The sequence below is a fragment of the Triticum dicoccoides genome, chromosome 7B (genome assembly GCF_002162155.2).
Source record: "Triticum dicoccoides isolate Atlit2015 ecotype Zavitan chromosome 7B, WEW_v2.0, whole genome shotgun sequence".
NCBI lineage: Eukaryota > Viridiplantae > Streptophyta > Magnoliopsida > Poales > Poaceae > Triticum > Triticum dicoccoides.
In genome coordinates, this window is record NC_041393.1 from 735,561,145 (window position 1) to 735,573,365 (window position 12,221).

Here is a 12,221-nt window from a genome sequence, read left to right on the forward strand (position 1 = left end):
AATAATATATTTTTAAATCTCACAACATATTTTTGAAATGCCTAGATATTTTTTTACAGATAAAGTGCATTTTAATGGTATGATTTATTTTATGTTTTATTAGTTGTTGCAAAAGTGTCAAATACATTCTTTTGAAACCTGTGAATATTTGGAAATGTGACATACACTTTTGCTTAATGCTACATATATTTTCTAAAACTAGAGCGCACTTCTTTTATGCCGCATGAACATTATTTAAATTTGTGATGAAGACTTCATAAAATTAACTAGATTATTTTATCATCATATATGTATTTAGTATTTTCAAAATATAAAAAGGTAAAAAAAATGTGATTCCAATGTAGAGAAACCACGTGCCTATGGGGTTTGCCCACTACTGGCTCCCTGTTTTTTTTGCAAGGTTACCTCGGGAAAGGGGGTGCATCACATTGCTAACATAGAGAATGAAACCTATTACAGTTGACATAACAATATATCATTCTTTATGATCTGAAAATAAAACAATAATTTAAAAGCTAACGCTCATGTAAAAGACATTCCCGGAGACAACCGTGCTTCTAACTACAATACAATAGTTCACACAATATCACCGTATATTGTGCAAGAACAAAGGAATGATAAGTCAAAAAGTCACCAACAAACATGCTGAAAATATCACATGTGTCGTTTGGGCGTAGAAACATAGCTATCATTTTCCACCCATGACAACAACATCCATAGTGAAATACTACAGTGCGTAAAAAAGATTGATTTAGAAACCGTCCAATCAATTATTCATATGCAAGGCCTATGTAAAGGCCAATGAGAGAAGTTCTTACTTCATTCGGTGGGTTGTAAAATATTTCATCGCATGAGAAGTCATTGATGTGATTCATATGATCATTATGCGCACGTTGATCAACAATACCTTCTTGCGCATAGGAATACCAGATGTGTCCCGCTATCAAGCTTGTGTGTCACCGTGATGCCATTTTCTCTCTATAGGTTGAATGTGTGTAACTAGTTCTTCCACTGTTTACCATATGAGTTTGTGTCATTGAAATTCTACTATTGCCATGTGAAGATTTGCCAATTAACATCATTTCGGCTGAGCTCGTGTTTCTTGCTATGTTGTATGGTGTCATCTGCTCATTGTAGATTGCCACTTTTGTACTAATGCTCCCACCCATAACTATCTTAGATGGTGACATTTGGCACTACCACAAGCGTTCAATATCCTAACAAAGCTTTGGTTGCGACGTGCGTTGAAGTGAACCATCCGGTCACAGATGCGTGCCGCTGATGTGGTGTTGCATACAAATGGTGCCATTTCAAATTGTAGAGGCACCTGGATATATGGTGTTGCATATCTTTCAAGTTGGTATCCTTTTGATGTTCACACGTGATGGAACATGAGATGTTCCACCTCTATGAAGAATACCAGTCAACTATGTCTCCCTTGCATAATGGTAAGAAGGACCTAGAAACTTGATATTGATTACTTCCACGAGCTTGCCATGCATGTGGTCATCATAGGAATGACTGGAATTGTATGAAGGAAATACATCTAATGTTTTGTCATTCGGTATATTGTTGAATACGCTGGCGAGAGGGTCACTGGAACTGGCGAATCTTCTCACATCAAATGCTTGTGGCATGACATAACTAGGCATTCTACCACCATGGATGAATGAACCATGCACAAGTTTCTTGGTGTGTTCATCGGTTAAGCTAAGTGACTCGTTGCACCAAAATGATTCAGACTCAAAGAGGCGATGCCGTCGAAGGACATACACCATCTTTCATGTTTACTGTTACGCATTAAGCTCCCCGGGTTGTTCAAGTTGTTGCGGGACAAGTTACATCTTTCAGATAAATCACCAAATTCATTTGAGTTAACTCTTCTTAAGTGCAAGCTATACTTCGAAAATAAAAAGATAGACAAACAAATTAGGTATGATATGTATGCTCATGGAAAAAATGGTAGACATGTGGGAACAAAAAGAAATGGCAGTGTCACACGTATTCAAAAACATTTGAAAGTGTACGGCATGCATTGCACACAAAGAGTCACATTACAGTGAGAGAAATGAATTGAAATTACACACATCTTGATGATAGGTGCATTACTAAAGCTTTCATTGATATCTTCCCAACAAAATGAAATCTTGTACTTATATATGACAAAATGTTAAACTACAAATAATAGGACATGCACATAGAAATTAAGTATAAAATATATATTTTGATGACTCGCGATACTCTGCCTAGTGAGGTAATCCACATTCATTAGCTTCAATATTTATTTGAACAACCACTACCAAAATGTAATACAAATTATTAATAAAAAATGTAGAACCTCAAGATCTGTATTATCAAATGTGGCTTAAAATGTGAGGTCTAACTATCAAGGCCGATCTGGTTTATAGCTTCTAGAAACTGATTATGAAGATCACTTGTCCATGCCACCCTTGGCTTCTTATAGGTGGTGGATACCAGTGTGCTCTCCTTGTTCTCTTTAGAATCATCCCCATCATTGCTCTTATTCTCTGATTCATTATTCTTCCCAGCAGTCCTTGGCTGCACTCTATCATCAATATCATCATTATTGTTGTTGTTGATATGGCTTGTTGCCTCAGGATTTCTCCTCTTTCCAATATATTGTGTTTTTGAACCTGTTGGTACGCAGATGCTTCACCAAATAGCAGCATGTCCCATTAGCGGAGATATGATCTCACATAAAGCAAGACATAGCCCCGTCCCTATTTGAAGGGAGTCTTGGTTGTGGCGAGACAGAAGGACCTCTTGCCTCAGGCGTTACTATAGTGGGTTGGCCCAGTTTGCGTCTTTGTTGATTCATTCAATTTTTCTGACATTTTTTATTTTTCCTTATATTTCTTTTGTTTACATTTTAAAATATTATATATATAGATGGAAGTTACATGACCGTCATTAGGCATAATTAAAAAGAACTATTTGTAATCATGAGGGGATGCATGTCAATATTTTGATTGAATTACCGACATGAACACATGGGTATCTTGAGTATGTGTACATTTTCATTAGTTACAATACCCGGAGTATGTGTATATTTTTGAAATGCCTTAATATTTTTTTAAAGATAACGTGCATTTTTAATGGTATAATTTCTTTTACATTGTATAAGTTTTTTTGCAAAAGTGTCAGGTACATTTTTCTAAACATGTGAACATTTTGGAAATGTGACATACACTTTTATTTAATGCTACAAAGTTTTTCTAAAAGTTGAGCGCACATTTTTTATGCCACATGACCATTGTTTAAATTTGTGATGAACACTTTATAACTTAAAAGCTAAAGCTCATGTAAAAGAGATTCCCCAACACGACCATGCTTCTAAGTAGACTACAATAATTCACACAATTTCACTGTATAGTGTGCAAGAACAAAGGAATGATTAGTCAACGAGTCACCAACACACATGCTGAAAACATCACATATGTAGTTTGGGCTAACAAACATAACTATCATTCTCCACCCATGACAAGATCCTCCGTAATGAAATACTACAGTGAGAAAAATTCTTTATAAATTCAATAGTCCGATCAATTACTCACATGCAAAGCAACGATAATGGCCAATGAGATAAGTCCTTACTTCATTCGGCGGGTTATAAAATACATCATCCCATGAGAAGTCATTGATGTCATTCAGGCGATCATTAAGCGCATGCTGATTAACAATACCTTCTAGCGCATGGTCAATGCCAGTTGTGTCCCCGCCATCAAGCTTGCATGTCACCACGACGATACTAACTCTTCGTAGGTTGGAAAGTGTCTAACTAGTTATTCCTAGGTGCCCTTCAAGATCATTTCTGCTCAGGGAAGCTAGCCATTAATGTACTAATGCTCCTGCCCTTGACCATCTCAGATCGTGACATTGGAGCATTGCCACAGGCATTCAGTATCCCAATAAGGCTTTGGTTGTTGGTGCATTGAATAGAACCATCTAGTCACAAAAGCTTGCCGCTGATGTGGTGTTGCTTATGAACGGTGCAACTTCAAATTACAGAGGAAGCTGGATAGATGGTGTTGCATATCTTGCAAGTTGGGTATCCTTGAGATGTTCACATGTGATGGGACACGAGATGTTCCACCTCTATGAAAAATATATTTTAAAGTATCACAAATTTTTTTTTGAAATGGTAGAATATTTTTTAAATAAGGTAAAATTTCAATCTTATGATTTCTTTTACATTGTATAACTTTTTACTAAAGTGTCACATACATTTTTTTGAAACATGTGAATTTTTTGGAAATATGACATGCACTTTTGTTCAATGTTATATTTGCTAAAAGTTGAGTGCACTTTTTTTACGCCGGATGACCATTGTTTAAATTCGTGATGAACAATTTATAAAAACTTGATTTTTTTTCAAAATATATGTATTTAGTAGTTTTCAAAATATAAAATGTGAAAAAATAGTACGTGATGTCAGCGTAGCGAAACGACATGCCTATGGGGTTTGCCCACTACCGGCTCCCTATTTTTTTACTTTACAAGGTTATCTCGGGAAAAGGGTTGCATCACATTGATATTGATTCTCTAAAAAAAACAATGTGTATTTGAGAGGAGGAATGACTGCAGTGCTGAGAAGGGCTGGAGGATACGGGGGCTATTTATAGGAGGAGAGGGGTGTGGAAGTCTTGCGGTCCAGAGGTGGAAGGCGCTCTGCACCCGTGTGTGTGTGTGCATGCAGTACTTTCTATTCCGAAAGTCCTCTTCTGCGCTCGCGCACACATGCTCTCGTTATCGCTCCCGTTCAGCCCCTTCGAGATTGCCAACCTGACATGTATAGGCCCAGGTATAACTATTGTATACCGACTTTTTTAAGAGCCGATGGCCCACATTGACAACTATTAAAGTCGACGCCGTTATCTATGGGATAGGCCGGCTCCAACTGTCGCTCACGATGTGGGCTGTTACAGCTAAGATTCTGTTCCAAAGGCGTCCGTTCACACATGACCATTTATTACATTATAATATATTATTGTACATTATTATACACAGTTGCACCTAAAGCCAGGCATAGTACCTGCAATGAGGACGCGAAGTATATGGTCCCGAGCACACATGAGCTCGTTATCTAGGCCATCGTACAAGGTTTGGGGATCTGTGCCGCCATACTTTATCCGGGAATACGGGTCTGCAGAAAATGAGACGAGTTGTGTTGTACGTACGCGTTTCGCCTGAGTTGTGGGCCACGACCTCGCACATCTGTCCGGGAATATGTTTGACGGCAGCCGGCGCAATAAATGACTGACAAATGTAGGCCATGGGCCCAGAAAACTGGTGAAATACTAATCGCTATACAGGCTGCTATACGTGAAGGAGTGCGAATCTAGGAGAAAGCTGACGACCGGGATAACCAGTGCATTTGAGCTCGTGCTCAGATTAGCACTTTCGCTGCAATGACCCATCGGAGACACCTGAAACTGCACTGACTGCCACGCCGATTCACAAATGATTCTGGCACATCCGCTTCCAACACCGTCATGTCACTTTCAGGTTACAAAATATCAATACAATACACAAGAACTGAGCTAATGCTCTGAACTTACATCTGTAATCAGAATCATCTATAATCAGTTCAGTATATTTTGAAACCCGTAGCCACAGAGGAGGCGCTAGATAAGTCGGTCAGAGCCATTCACTCTATTTCACCTGCCACTAAACCTTGATCTTATTCCACTACAGCTTCACGTGGATGACTGAAACCAGAGTCTGCCCCTCAACTACCCCTCACCCCCCTACTTATACACTACACAGCTTGGGCAAACCTCCCGCCCTTGGTGTTAAATTTTTGAATTTTTTGTGTTATCCTCAAAATTTTACTGCAATCTACTGCTCCCATTCACCCAAATTTTACTGATTCACCCTTCCTTATCAGCCTGCACAAGATACCTGAAATGTCGATCCTTTGCACCCCAGTTCAGTGAAAACCTACATAGTTTTGCTCACATCGTCCTATGCCTGCTCATGGTTTATTTTCCCACACAAATTATGGAGAGCTCGCTTGGTGAAAAAACTCTCTATGATGTTGTATACCTTGGCTATATTGACGTTATTTTGTCGATGTGTTTGTGTGAAGGCAGTGTATTGTCTCTCCGCAATTAGGAGACAAAGATTGGATGTGTTGCTCCCGATGCTCTGATATGCCCTTCCGATCGCAACAATCGTATAAGAGCCCAACACTCACAATGGCATGACCGACTGTTCTCAACAACAGCCTTCCCTGCATAGCACAAACAACATTCAGAACTTTAGGTTTGGCCATTGACATCACAACAAACCAGCAGTGCAACATGGAGAATTCCAAAATGAAGTACTAACCACAGCTGCAAATGATTTCCTGCCTGCATTTCGTCCTCTAAACATTTAGTCTGCTTTTCCAATATGTAATACCAAACCCCTTCCCGCAGGAGTACAAGTTGTAGAAGTCGTATGCTTCACCTAAAGATCAAATCTTATACAATCAGTACGATCACATTCTCCCCTGGATTCTCAGCAAACCCACGAATTGCTTTCTCCAACGAACTTGGGCGATTAGGACAAGGTGTCCTCCTTTACGCAGCCACACCAATTGTTACCCTGCATGCATTCCAGAAATGTTTAAATCAGCAGATGCTTACGTCGAACACATGATAGTCAAGTCAAAACTTTTGATATGCGTGTGCATATCACAGCTCAATGTGAAGGCACAATAAGTAATCAGACTGCCACCTAGCTGTGCCATCACCTAGATAAATATTGTTTCAGTTATCAGAAGTACACATTGACTTTGCAGTACCACTTTGCTACGAACAACAATCTTCAGGCTTCTACAGAAATCATCCACTTTTAAAGATGTCAAATAATTTTCAAAATGTACCAGCACTGTCTACATATGCCAATGAAAAATTACTGTCCAAAATAACTGCTAATTATCGAGATACATTGCTTGTTAAAATGCTCTTCATCACTGTCATGATTAATTTATTTGAGCACCATCACAACAGTAAAAATATGCATATACACCCATCACTTCAGGCTTGACCCACTTTTTTCGGAATTTGTAGCACTGAATGCACATACTGTTGTGTCCAGCCAAGAGCTCTAGGGTTCATCTCGCCTGTAAACCACTCAGATGCCTGTAGTCGCAAATGGCTGCTACCATTCGTCCACATCAGACATTTTATTCGGCCCTCCAAATCTGCTTGAACTCGATATGTGAACCACGGATTGTTGGCATCCAACTCCTTAAATAATTCCATCGTTTTCCTCACATCATCATCCGCTTGTTCACAACCCAAGTTCCTGCACAATGCTCTCAGTGATCACTTAGTGAAGGGGACTTTTCTATTTAACCAAAAAATCTCCTAATTATGTTGTAAACATCTATGTGTTTGTGGGACTGCCAGTGAACGGTTACACACCAATTTGGAGAGAGTGAATGATTGTGTTTCTCCTTGTGCTTAGATATTTACAAATCATTGTCCTCTGGCCTAAGCAACTGGGTCAGTGCAGGGCATTCACAACGGCATGACTGTGTATTCTGTAACCCTGCTTCCCCTGAATATCAACAATATAGAAATTTAAAATCATTTCCTTCACAAACTAGTTCACCTTTTTTGCTGGTTTTTTGCATCATCAAGACTTAGCACGCAACCTCAAATAATTTCCTACATGCATTTCGTCCTCTCGACATTCAATACTGACCTTGTTAGCACAAAAATACAAGTTGTGGAAAACCGCAACCTACATGACTTAGTTGATCACATTTGCAAATTTCTGGTGTCCTAAAAATTGATTACTCAACATTACTTATATCACGAGTGTGGTATATTCCATAAATTGTTGGAGAACTACAGAACATATCCTGTGTAGCACCCCCTACAACCAACTTATTACTATGAAATAAGCTATAATGTCAACTAACAAGTCAACGGCATGTTCCTAGCACTTAATTAACTAATTACACGTACCTATAATCCTTAATTGGTAATCTGATGAGGATAATGATGCTACAGACTAACCTTTTTGTCCATCCAGGAGTCTCTGGATTCACCTTCCCCATCGATTGCTGAGATATAGTTAGAGAGCTGCGCTTCCCCTTAACTGGTCCAGCATCCAATCTAGGAGCTATGCCCCCCACTCATCACTTCCACTGCTTATGACTCATGGCTGCCAGCAGTGGAGCTCCAAGGGCCGGCAGGCGTACTTCCCCATATCCAGCAGTCGATCGGTGCCATCCATCCCCTCAAGGATTGGAATCCTGACATGTTGGGAGGGGGAAATCTCTAAGAAATTGCAGCTCCAGCTATACCACCTTACATAATTGAACGAGTCTAGGGATACATCACCTGTTAAACGGCTGTAGAAAGAATTCCATGTCTTCAATGGCGTCGCCCTCCTACGCAAGCACGCCGCCGCCCCAGCTTCTCTTCTGTCTAGGAAGAACTGGATAATTGCAACCTTCTGTCGAATGGAAAAGTCAAGTTCCTGTCCCCGCGGCCAGACATAATGTAACGTTATGGGCCACGGCAAGACCTTGTGTTCTCAACCCCAGCCTTACCCTGCAAAAATATTCACAAACTGAATCAACTTACCGATCACAAACCAGCAAAAGCAAATTAGTCACAAACCAAGCACCCACAAACTATCTCCTGCATGCACTTCGTCCTCTCGATATTTAGCCGGCTCTTACCGTACCGAATGGGCAAACCCCTTTTCCCATGAATACAAATTGTAGAAATCGTATGCCTCGGCCACAGAGTTGAAAGTAGCGCCAAGAACCAGTGTCATCACATTTTGAGTTGGGTTCTCCGCAAAACACCTAACTGCCTTTTCGAACATACTTACTCGGTTTAGACGCGGTGTTTTGCTCGGGGAGGCAATACCAATCCTTAGCCTGCAAACACAGGCACATACAACATGAATTTTCTAATTGCAGATAGGATAGCAAACAACTTGCAAACACAGCCTCATATAGCATGAACTTCCTAATTGCAGAGAGCAATCAGCCTACAAACACAGGCGCGTATAGGATGAATATTCTAAATGCAGGGAGCAAAACAGACTGCAAACACCAGTACATAAATCAATATTTTTTCTTAACGATGACAGCAATCGGCCTGCAAATAGAGGCGCACATAACCTGAATTTTGTGAACGCGGAGAATAAATCAGCCTTCACACACAGGCACACACAACATAAATTTCCTGAATGCAGTAGAACAATCAGCACTCTCTCTAACTGCATGATTTACTCACTCATTCGTTTTATTCCTAAATCACTCAATACGTGCTGGAAGGCAAAGTTGTTATTCACTGACCTCTTGTTCCACCCCGGTGCTCGGGGATTCGTCTTCCCCATTGACAGCTCCGATGTCGGCGGCGAGCTCTCCCTTCTGCTCACCACCGCTATCCGCTGTCCGCTGGTGTGCCGCGTCGCCCTCAGCCTGCGGTACCGCCTACAAATCCCCCACACCAAAGACAATAACAACCAGCAGCCGGCACAAAGCTCTCCCCTACCTCCTCCAGCAGACTGGATCTGAAACTTGGGAGAAAGCCATCCTCTGGATCAGCTAAAACAGAGGGCTCAAAAAGGAGGCGGCATCGCCGGAAAAGCAAAGATCGACTTACCTGTTGATCAGAACTCCATGTTGTCTCGCTGCCGGCACTCATCGCCTCTGTGCCGCAGTCCTCAGCTTCCTCCAAATGGCCCACACCGTACCCGCAGTCCTCAGCGATTGTCCTGGTCCACGGATCAGAACGGGAACACCGATTCTGTTCCACGGCCCATCTCGCCGGAGACCGACGGCCGTCCAAACTATAGTCAGATCTGTCGACCCTCCCCCGCGCGAAGGCCCACCACCCAACGCTGTTGCGTACGTGTTTCCCAGCAGTGATCGATTTTCTGGCGGACATGGCACAGATCGAGAAGCGCCAACCAACGACGTAGATAACGAGCTCCTGTGAGCTCGCGCTCAGTTACTCCACGTCCTTTCTATTCCATAATTTCTGCAGATACAGTATTTAAGTTGCAGTGTGTCTGTTTGTGCCATCGGCCCATGGTTCCTTCCATGAGAGGAGAGCAAACCACGGGTCTGTTCCTGCTTTATATCCTTTCTTTTGTTGTTTTCCCACGGCTCTTGCAGTGTTCGGTTGCATGGAGAGAGTGTCTTTTTACGTCCTTTGACCGGGCAACCTGAAAATGTGGAAGCCTAAACTCATTTACTTGTGCATATGTTCCATCTCTTGGTTACTTAGAAGAGAGAGAAATATATATCTTACAGGAGATAGATATCTGTTGTTTAGTGCCTTTTTTGTTTACATTCCCCTCCATGAAGCTTCCTTTTTTTGTTTCCATTCGATTGTCAAATGTCAACATATCTCTTCATGGCATGGCACCTGACCCAGTCTACTTTCTTGGTTTTCGTTTTGTTGTTTTTTCTACAGATGTTCCAGCTATAGATTATATCATCTGTATTTCAAAAGATGGTCTTTGGAGATGATATCTCGAATTAATACCCTCGTCTCAATTCTCACCAAATTGTTTTGGTGCATTAAAAGAGTATGATAAGTATATCAAATTGATCATACATTTTCAGTTATCTGAATTACTGCATTATGTGATAAATATAAACTAAGAGATGATCCATTGAACGAGCGAGGTTATTTGGAGTCCACAGGAGCTCAGATTTTTCTTTAAAAGAAATCCTATTTAAAAAAATAAAATCGGAAAATAATTCCATATGTATGTATATTTTGATGTATTAAAATTTTATTAAAATATACTTGGCCATGTGGATTCATGCGTGCATGTACTGTTTGTTATTTCTAAATCCATGCCGTGCCTCTTTTGTGTATGTATGTTTGTACAAACACATAAATTACATGGAAATTTATAGGCGCAAAGATCATATCTATACGTGAATGTCCAAAAGAAGTCATACTTTATTTATAGCTCAAATATTTATTTCAGAATTTTCAAAAACCAAGACTTATCAGAGTCCGGGATCCAAAATAAAACTTTGTCGTGAATTCTTTTTGAAGCAAGCACAAAAGGAAATTTGAGAATGCATACTCACACTACTGGGAAAGGGCTTATAGGTGAACCCAAATGAGTGGCAGATGAGGCGGGGCACCCGCCACAGCTGTTGTTGAAAACAAGCAGTGGCGGGTAGCAAAAATTGGCCGCCACAGCTAAGAGCGTAACTGTGGCAGGTAGCAAAAATTGGTCGCCACAACTAAGAGCGTAACTGTGGCGGGCCGAACTCATCGCCCGCCGAAGTTATAATCTCCCGAGCGGGACTTGTTTGCGTAACTCAGCGGTGACGGGCTCTACCTATCGCTGGCCACAGGTCGATGATCAAGCAGTGGCGAGCGGTGCCTAGCACCCGCCACTAGTTATCCTTGCCAAATGTTGAGGTTTGGCAGAACATAGCTGCGTTCTTGCTTGTTACCGCCCATCGCATGCACCACGGAAACATTTTATCAACCCACGCGCACCTCGTCCTCTCCCATCCTTCACTCACTCATTCACCCCCACTCTTCCCCATGGATCTCGTTCTCGGCGCCATCACCTCTGCCTCGCCGTCCTCTTCACCGGCTCAGAAGGCTCCGCTGTCCTCTTCGTCGCCCCCGTCGGCCCCGCCGTCGCTGTCGCCGTGGGATCCTGTATGGTCTCATCTTCCCCGCCGTCACCCACACCAATGGCTGCGGCCGCCAACAACACCCATGGTCTGGCCGCCACACACATTGGTAGTGGAGCTAGGGTTAGAGTTAGGAGTACGTGGGTTAGGGGGTTACGTCTAGGGTTTGTAGATCGTAGATTGCTTGTGATTCGTATTGTGTTCTATTACATCTTTTTGTTGGTAGCGTTATGGCTAGGATTTGTAGATCGTATATTGTAGGCACTTTCTTATTCGTAGATTGTTTACATGGATTCATAGTAAGAGCCAATGGTTTCAACCAGAGTTCATGCCCAAATTGTAATGTAGTGTTGTTGGTATTGTAGCTACATTCTTTGTTCGTCGATTATAGGAACTTTCTTATTCGTATTCATAGATCGTAGACTGTAGGTTATAGGAACTTTCCTATTCGTATTCATAGATCGTAGACAGTAGATTATAGGAACTTTCTTTACAGGGGATTCATAGTAAGAGTTGATGTTTTAGCGAAACGTTGATTTATTTCCGTTTCGCCAAATTTCTAGCACTA

General features: G+C 41.4%; 1 pseudogene; it reads right to left on the minus strand.

The window, feature by feature from the left end:
- Positions 1-1,171: 1,171 nt before the first annotated feature.
- LOC119339598 lies at positions 1,172-11,760 on the minus strand (annotated as a pseudogene).
- Between the last annotated feature and the right edge of the window lie 461 nt (positions 11,761-12,221).